General features: G+C 43.8%; 1 non-coding gene across 1 annotated transcript; it reads left to right on the top strand.

The window, feature by feature from the left end:
- The first annotated feature begins 8,646 nt into the window (after window positions 1-8,646).
- Window positions 8,647-8,719, top strand: TRNAS-UGA (transfer RNA serine (anticodon UGA)). Its single transcript has one exon. It is a non-coding gene; the product is annotated as a tRNA-Ser (tRNA).
- Window positions 8,720-9,960: the final 1,241 nt, after the last annotated feature.

Genomic DNA, 9,960 nt, shown 5'->3' with positions numbered 1-9,960 from the left:
TAATCACCGAGCCACGCACTATCATATTTTCTTTAGTAAGGCATATGCGTCTTTCATTTCGTGGTAACTGTCATGTTAAAAAACTGCGCACAATCTTCTACAGACCCTAAGAAAGCGATATTCCTGTTTGAAGGCTTTATTCAATCACTCGGTTTATAAACTTTTATGGGCACCTCATGCAACGTTAAGAAACGAAAACGACAACCTCGACTAGCATTGTTTATTACTACTGATCCATTCAACATTGTTCTATATCTGGAAACGACAAACGGTACCGGCCAGAATGGGCAATTGTGTGCGAAAAAATGACCGCACAGCGTAGAGTGAAAAGAAAACATTCTGAAAAGAAAATAGCTCCATTAAATGCATTAAACATGAAGTAGGTGCAGTGCTTATTATGTCGCAAATATTTCGGTCGGCATTACTAACAGAAAACACATGAGGCCATTAGCACGGAAACGGCTGGACCACAAGAAACCATTGGACCCCAAGATAAACATTGCTTTGCAATTCCCGAGAAACTAAGGCATTTAACTTAATTGATTCCTTATAGCACCGTAAGTATTGCTTCTGTCGCACAGATTCCGAAATTTAGTTTCCAAAATTGACAATTGTTTTTTACTGGTTTGAAGATATTTCCGAAATGCTTTCTTCCTGAGGAGAGGACTGCATGAAATGCTGTGCAAATTGAAAAAATATTCTGTTGGCTACGAAAATGAGAGTTCTTTGCTACACTATCCTCTGTATAAAAGCTTTATATAATATATACGAAACGACAAGATATACGGCCTTAAAAACTATCTTTTATTTTAAACAGCTTTTTTATTTCACTGGACAGACACGAAACTGTTCGAGGAAGCAGTCACGTAAGTTTTTTTTTAAATGTGAGCTTTTCAGAACCTGACATTAACCTAAAAAGATGCAAAGGTAGCGATCTCCCATGCAGATTCTGGAGGCGGGGTTTAACGTGCGATACTTTAATAACGGTAATTAGCAAGAGACGTCAAAATAGCAGGAAATCCATGCATCAAGCTTTTTACGAAACGTGAAAATCTTTTCACAGCCATTGTGGCATCTCACATTACACAGTAACGGCTAGCGTGAACTTCTATTACAATATAAAAATTGAGAGCCAAATTATTCCAGGCACGTTTAGGAATGCTGTCCATTAGCTTTGCAATCAGCTTGAAGCAAGTTCGCTAGCACCATTAATTCAGCTGCTTTCTTGAGGTGTATGAGTAGTTCAGTTCAGTTCAGTTCAGTTCAGGCGTTCAGTCGTGTCCGACTCTTCGTGACCCTATGGACCATGTCACGCCACGCTTTCCGGTCTCTCACTATCTTCTTAACATCACATAGCTTCATCTGCAATGCCTCGAGAATGCCATCTAACCATCGCGTTCGCTGCCTACCCCTTCTCCGGCGACCCTCAACCTTTCCCAACATCAAATCTTTCTCCAGCGACTCCTCCCTTCTCATCAGATGACCAAAGTAGCTGAGCTTTAACTTTAGAATTTGACCCTCCAATGAGCAGTCAGAGTTTATGGTCGACAATATCGACTGATTTGATCTTCTGGCAGTCCAAGGAACTCTTAAAGAGTCTTCGCCAGCACCACAATTCAAACGCGTCAATTCTTCGGCGGTCAGCCTTTTTCACAGTCCAACTCTTGCATCCATACATCACAACTGGAAAGACCATAGCACGGGTTATACGGATCTTGGTTGGCAGACCAATGTCTCTGCTCTTTACTAGGCGGTCAAGGCTAACCATGGCTCTCTTTTCCAGAAGCAGGCGTCTCCTGACTCCATGCCTGCAGTCTCCTTCCGGGGTAATCTTGGTGCCCAAGAAGAGAAATTCTGTCACAGCTTCCACTTCTTGTCCATTGATGCTCCAGGACTTGATAGGGCAAGACGCCATGATCTTCGTCTTTTTAATGTTCAGTTTAAGCCCAAACTTCTCACTCTCTTCTTGTACGCGCATCAGAAGTCTCTTGAGTTCCACTTCACTTTCTGTCATTAAAGTGGTATCATCCGCATATCTAAGGTTGTTGATACGTTTTCCAGCAATCTTCACTCCAGCTGAAGACTCGTCCAGACCAGCCTTCCTCATGATGCACTCTGCATATAGGTTAAATAGGCAGGGCGACAGTATGCAGCCTTGCCTCACCGCTTTCTCAATCGGAAACCAATCAGTAAGACCATGCCCAGTTCTGACTGCGGCCTCTTGCCCTTCATAAAGGTTCCTGAGGAGACAGATGAGGTGAATTGGAACTCCCATCTCTTGGAGAGCTTGCCACAATCTGCTGTGATCTACGCAGTCAAACGCTCTCGCATAATCAATAAAGCAGAAGTAAATGGGTTTCTGGAACTCTCTTGCTTTTTCCATGATCCAGCGAAGGTTGGCAATTTGGTCTCTAGTTCCTCTGCCCTTGCGAAACCCAGCTTGCACGTCCGGAAGCTCCCGATCCACATACTGCTGCAGCCTACCTTGCAGGATTTTTAACATCACCTTGCTAGCATGCGAAATAAGCGCGATCGTGCGGTAGTTGGAACAATCTTTGGCACTGCCTTTCTTTGGAATGGGGATGTAAACTGACCTCCTCCAATCCTGTGGCCACTGCAGGGTTGTCCAAATCTTTTGACATAATGTATGCAGTGTGTTAACAGCGTCGTGGTTGAGGTTTTGAAGCAACTCAGCTGGAATACCATCAATTCCGCTAGCTTTGTTCTTAGCAAGGCTGGCTAAGGCCCAATCAACTTCACTCTTCAGGATGCCCGGGTATGAGTAGTAGTGAAATTAAATTAATGAACGTCTTGTTAGATCACGGTCCAGCTTCGCGGTAAGAGTAGATGAGCAACCTAAACATATTGAATATCACCTTTCACTCCAAAAATACATTGGCATTTTTTCCTTCTAATTGACTTCTGGAGAAAGTAAGACGCAGTATCTAATTTCTCAGTATATACCTACAGTTGTTAAATATTCAAATGCCGTTCGTTGAAATTCCTATCGAAAACAAGCCTCCAATTTGGAAAGATGTAGCTTGGTAAATGAAAACAAAAGTGGTATGACTGGGCCCGTAATGCTGCACAAAGTAGGGTTGCGTCACAATTTCCATGCGAAGCATAGCTCGTATTTTATCCTACCCCGATTTTCGCGGCGAGGAGGAAAACAGCGCCGACCTGGAGCCGGCAGCGCCACTTCTCCTCTCTGTTAAGGGATGAAGCGGTGGTAGCAGCTAAAGAAAGAGCGCACGCACTAAGCAGTCTTGTTCACACAAAGCGTCTTGATAGCCGAAAAGTGTGCTGTGTGAGCGATGTGCTAACTTTAGTATTTTTATATTTTCAAAGCTTTTTACATACCCACATCTGTCTTTCTCCCCTATCTTTCCTTCCCGTAGCTGATCGTTTCATTTTCGCTGGCCGCAGCTTAGCTGCTAACTAGTGCCGCGGCTAGCAAAATCGTTTTCTCAGTGACTAACAAGATTTTCTTCTTTAACATAATTTGCAGTTTGAGGACTATAATGTTTTCAGGCTCACAGGGAACCTTTGGTTTGTTTTGTCTACGCTGTCGCCATTAGGTTTACGTGCTATGCTTGCATACATTACATTGTACGTAACCTGCCCATATTATCCTTTTTTTTCCTGCGTGGTGAAAGTAAAAAGGACAAATGCATGATCTGATCAGGAAGCCTACGCTTTTGCTGGTCCCATATTTTGCTTTTCAATTATAACATGAGGGGATATGAGATGTAGGAAAACTCTTGTATCCAATAAATGTAAAGATAATCAATAAAAATGGTTTCTTATATATAGCTTTGTAATCTTTTTAAAAATTCATTTTTTAATTAGGTTGCCCGTAATATCTCATAAAACTCAGCAGCAATGATTATTAGGCTCAAGACCTCATACTCGGAAGAATGATGCACTTATTTCCCTCTCTGATCCTTCTATTGTCTGGGTTAATAGGCTGATTGAGACTCATTTCTCTTATACGCAACTGAATATTTTTTTCACTGAGGCGCTCATTCATAAGGAAAATCTCGCGTTTTGAAGTGGACGGTGTGTAAAAGCTGGGAGATTTTCATTTCGCTCACGGATCACGGATTCTATTTTTATTGAAGAAAGTCCTCTCACAAAACTTTCAGTTGATGTAAGTTCATATTCACTGAATAATAGAGCTTCGTAGGGGCTCAGGCGGCTAGGAAGCCTTCTCTCTCAGGCTCGGGCCGAGCCCGGGCCAAGGTATATCTGTCTCGGGCGGGCCGAATCGGGTCCGACGCCCCGATCGCGAACACATGCAACTTTTCCGAAGTTGCGAATACGGCCATAGTGCGATAAGCGTATAGAATGCATATAATTTTCCCGCGTCCTCCCCACGAGAGAGTTTCGGAGTTCTATCCCGGCGTCGACTCGCCTTTCCTCCCAGCCTCCTCGCCGAGAATGGATCTTTGGTAGTGTTCAGTGCCGGGCAGAAGTGCCTCTTGTGGAATTTTTTTTTTTTAGTTTCGCTTCTATGTTTGGGTAATCCCGGCGCTGATATTTAGGCACCCGTTGAGAGATTCCCACCTAGCTGTCGCCTATCAAACGTATTTGTTGTGGCTTACCCCTGCCTCGATATTGCTTCGATTGAAGCGGGACCTAGATCATAGCATCTGCGGTGCAAGAGTTTGCTCTTGTTTCTCTTCTTGCGAAAAGTTCACGTCAGTGATACACGGGGAGCCAGGCGAGCTCACCAAGTACTCGGTCACAAAATAAACCCATTGTTTAGGTTTAGAGCTTGCTCACATTTGGAGAAGCCAACAAGCGGCTTATCGAAAACTTGCTTTCCTAACAAAGAACGCGTTAGTCATTCCAGCCAAAAGTTACAGCACCAAAAAAAAAATTAAAGTTGGCTCAGCTCCGCTATGCCTGGATATACGTAGCGAGAAGCACTGACTACCTTGGGATAAGAAGAAGTTCATTTCGCTAGTCTTCTGCGCCGTTCGCCTGCAGCTAAACTCTCCTTGGCTTCCATGTCTGCGCGTCTAAGTTCACCGGCGTTCTATAAATGGCGTACAGGAAAGGAAAGGCGCAGCACCTGTCACTCGCTGAAGGCAAAACGCGCCGCCCGGCGGCGTTGGAGCGCACTCGTTCTCGCTGGATCCTCATAGCTGACGGCAGATGTGTGACTTCTTTCTTTGAAGGAAAGAAGCCAAAAGTCGGCGAGGCCAAGGAAAGCGTTGGGGATGGTACTTTGTCTTTTTATTATTTATTTTTTAATGTTTACTTGGATAATCACAGAAATTAGTAATGTAGTCTGTTTAGGGGAAAGATAATTAAACACAAAGTAGAACAAAAAACAACGTGCCGATGGTGAGAATCAAACCCTCGACCTCCGAATATCGCGTCCGGTGCTCTCCCCCCTGCTACTTGCTTGGGTATTTATGTTGTCTGTATACGAACCTTGAGAGTGTTCACCAGCGCCACCGTCAGCCATAGCGGCGGACGTGGAACGTCCTTTGTTACCGCCAGCGTCACGTAGAACGTGATCAAGAGCGAGGGCGAAAGCTGTGCTAGAACCCTCTTACGCTACCTATGGCTTCAAGACTGCCAGAACCGAGACTCCCGTAAGCTACAAGCAGATCAATTAAGGGGAAATGAGGGTGCTCGTTATAATACATGAAGGAAAGAAGCCAGCAGTCGGCGGGGCCAAGGAAAGCGTGGGGGTGGTACTTTGTCTTTTTTTTTATTTATTTTTAATGTTTACTTGGATAATCACAGAAATTAGCAGTGTAATCTGTTTAGGGGAAAGATAATTAAACACAGAGTAGAAGGAAAAACAATGTGCCGATGGTGGGAACCGAACCCACGACCTCCAAATATCGCGTCCGGTGCTCTTCCAACCGAGCTACATCGGCCGCTGTCCCCCCCTGCTATTTGCTTGGGTATTTATGTTGTCTGTATATGAACCTTGAGAGTGTTCACCAGCGCCACCCTCAGCCATAGCGGCGGACGTGGAACGTCCTTTGTTACCGCCAGCGTCACGTACAACGTGATCAAGAGCGAGGGCGAAAGCTGTGCTAGAACCCTCTTACGCTACCTATGGCTTCAAGACTGCCAGAACCGAGACCTCCGTAAGCTACAAGCAGATCAATTAAGGGGAAATGAGGGTACTCGTTATAATACATGAAGGAAAGAAGTCAACAGTCGGCGAGGCCAAGGAAAGCGTTGGGGATGGTACTTTGTCTTTTTTTTATTTATTTTTTAATGTTTACTTGGATAATCAAAGAAATTAGTAATGTAATCTGTTTAGGGGAAAGATCATTAAACACAAAGTAGAAGAAAAAACTAAGTGCCGATTGTGGCAAACAAACCCACGACCTCCGAATATCGCGACCGGTAACAAAGACATTCCACGTCCGCCGCTATGACTGAGGGTGGCGCTGGTGAACACTCTCAAGGCAGAATACAAAGCCGCTTAGAACTGACCAATCTAAACTGGAAAAAGGCAGAAAAAAATATTCCTAAAAACACATCTACAGGAATAGATGGAATTCCGATCAAGCTGAATAGTGAACTCGGTCCAAAAAGTAAGAAAACGTTGTTAAAAGCTCTGGAAACAGTCATAACGAATAAACAAATTCCGGACAGCTGGCGGCATTGTAAAATAAATTTTATTTATAAAGGGAAAGGAGACAGGATGCACATAAAATCCTACAGGCCGATTACCATAACATCTGTTATGTACAGGTTAGCCATGCAGGCGGTGAAATTAAAGGTGCAAGCATGGGTTGAAAGTTACAAGATACTCGGAGAACTTCAGAACGGCTTTAGAAATGGTAGTTGCTTAGATGATAGCCTGTTCGTGCTAACCCAATGCATCGAAATATCTAGAGTGGAAAATAGACCTTTGTATTTGGCTTTCCTGGACATAAACGGGGCGTACGACAACTGTGGAATACTGCGCTACTTGATAGACAGAGACAAATGGAAGACGACAACGTAAGCAGGGAACTCCTGTGGAACATATTAAAAGAAGAAGGTATCGGTTATGAGATAATAGAGTTCCTACAGGAAATATACCGGGATAACAAAGTAGAAATTACGTGGGAAGGGAAAAGACGTACGGAGGATGTCAAAGTATGCAAAGGATTAAGACAAGGCTGTCCTCTGTCACCGGTGCTGTTCATGCTTTATATGATAAACCTGGAACGGAGGATACAAGACAGTAACCTAGGTTTTAACCTTTCTTATAGATTAGGTGGAAAGGCGGTAGAGCAGCGCCTCCCCGGTTTGATGTATGCAGACGATATTGTGCTGCTAGCTGAGAGTCTGGAAGAATTGCAAACTCTAGTTAAGTATTGCGGAGACGAAGGGGACGCTCTAGGCTTCAGTTTCAGCGCAGTTAAGTCGGGTCTGATGATTTTCAACGGCTCATCTGATCAGGGTCTTAAATTACAGGGCCTTGAAATAGCTAGAGTAGCAGAATATAAATATCTGGGGGTAAGGGTAAACGAAGGATTGGCATATATTGGAAAGCATGAGCAATCACTTAAGGCCAAAGGGCGAAGGAATGCCGGGATAATGAAGCATAAGGCATTGTGGGGATACAATAGGTATGAGGTTTTGAGGGGAATTTGGAAAGGAATTATGGTACCCGGACTTACTTTCGGAAATGCGGTTTTGTGCCTAAAATCAGAGGTACAGTCGACATTACAAACAAATCAGAGATCCGTTGGACGATTAGCACTAGCTGCCCACGGCAAAACTACAAATGAGGCGGTACAGGGAGATATGGGCTGGGCATCTTTCGAAGTGCGGGAAGCTCAGAGCAAAATATTATATGAGGAACGCCTGAGGAAATTGGACAGTAACAGATGGGCAGCTAAAGTATTCAAATACCTGTACCTAAAAAGCGCTGACTCACAATGGAGGAAAAGAACTAGGAAACTAACTAGTAAGTATGCTAGTAACAAGGACGGAGAAATAAAGAGCATTAAGCAACAGGTGAAAAACACAGAAGGTAAAAACTGGATAAATTCTATGGAAAAGAAACAGAGTGTGGAATTATACCGAAAGTGGAAAATGCAGATCAGGAAGGAAGATTTCTTTGATAACTCAAGAGGCAGTGCCCTACTTTTTGAAGCTAGATCAGGGTGCATTAGAGCACACAGCTACAAAAAGAAATTCAACATAGGAGAGGACGCATGTGCTGTATGTGGAAACTCCAGTGAAACAATTGCCCATATTATACTCGAAGGTAATGGTATCCATCCGGAAGTTGGTGCAGGCGCAATCACTGTTCCTGAAGCTCTGGGGTTTAGAGATAACAGTGGCCGGATGAATAAAACGCATACCGGGTGAATAAACCAGCCGGGTGAATAAATAAAACGCATAAAACAAATAAAGCATAAAACGACTGGAAGATTGGTGGCTTAAAAGCAGAGAAGTGACATAATGTTAGTAATGTAGGAACAAAATTTAATAAATAGTATGATTGTTTAGTTAACCATTCTAAATCAATAATTAAGATCTAGGATGAAAAATGAGCATGATAGCTTCTGCTACCACCCCGTTTCAAAGGGGACGCTCCTATATTCCATCCATCCATCCAAGGTTCGTATACAGACAACATAAATACCTAAGCAAGTAGCAGGGGGGACAGCGGCCGATGTAGCTCAGTTCGAAGAGCACCGGACGTGATATTCGGAGGTCGTGGGTTCGGTTCCCACCATCGGCACGTTGTTTTTTTTCTACTTTCTGTTTAATTATCTTTCCCCTAAACAGATTACATTACTAATGTCTGTGATTATCCAAGTAAAAAATAAGAAATAAATAAAAAAAAAGACAAAGTACCATCCCCAACGCTTTCCTTGGCCTCGCCGACTGTTGGCTTCTTTCCTTCATGTATTATAACGAGCACCCTCATTTCCCCTTAATTGATCTGCTTGTAGCTTACGGGGGTCTCAGTTCTGGCAGTCTTGAAGCCATAGGTAGCGTAAGAGGGTTCTGGCTCAGCTTTCGCCCTCGCTCTTGATCACGTTCTACATGACGCTGGCGGCAACAAAGGACGTTCCACGTCCGCCGCTATGGCTGAGGGTGGCGCTGGTGAACACTCTCAAGGTTCGTATACAGACAACATAAATACCCACGCAAGTAGCAGGGGGGACAGCGGCCGATGTAGCTGAGTTGGAAGAGCACCGGACGCGATATTTGGAGGTCGTGGGTTCGGTTTCCACCATCGGCACGTTGTTTTTCCTTCTACTTTGTGTTTAATTATCTTTCCCCTAAACAGATTACGTTACTAATTTCTGTGATTATCCAATTAGACATTAAAAAATAAATAAAAAAAAAGACAAAGTACCATCCCCAACGCTTTCCTTGGCCTCGCCGACTGCTGGCTTCTTTTTTTCATGTATTATAACGAGCACCCTCATTTCCCCTTAATTGATCTGCTAGTTCCTTCTTTGAAGTCACCCTGATTGAGTGACTTCGCTATTTTAGTCTTTGGTACTTTCAAATTGTGCGCCAATCGCAGTATCTGTCACTCGCGGAATCCCGCTATCGTCTTCACAGTAGACACGCGGAATTATGAAGAGAGTTTCGTGACCCGGGGCGTGGCAGAGAAAATGTGTCACGCCCCAGGTCGTGAAACGCTGTGAAAGGAAGCTTGGAGAAGCCCGTCAGCAAGCGAGAGATAAAAATTGCTATAGATGACCTGATGGCGAAACGGTTGCAGAATGTAATTAAAGATATTTTAGGGCCACATCAAACATGTGGAATTAAAGGGCGAAGCAAACATACAAACATTCACGTAGCTAGAAGCTTTTTGGAAGACTGACGTGTTTGAAGATCACGTTACAATGTTGCAACTGGACCTGGAGAAAGCGTTTGACCGGGTTAGCTACGAAATTTTACTTTCGATACTGGATCATGTAAATGTAGACTCAGTAATACTACAGGGAGTTCAAATGACTTATT

Source organism: Amblyomma maculatum, chromosome 6, assembly GCF_055883805.1.
Source record: "Amblyomma maculatum isolate TAMU_Amacu chromosome 6, ASM5588380v1, whole genome shotgun sequence".
Lineage (NCBI taxonomy): Eukaryota > Metazoa > Arthropoda > Arachnida > Ixodida > Ixodidae > Amblyomma > Amblyomma maculatum.
Note: the sequence above shows the minus strand (reverse complement) of the source record. Positions and strands in the feature narration are given on the sequence as shown.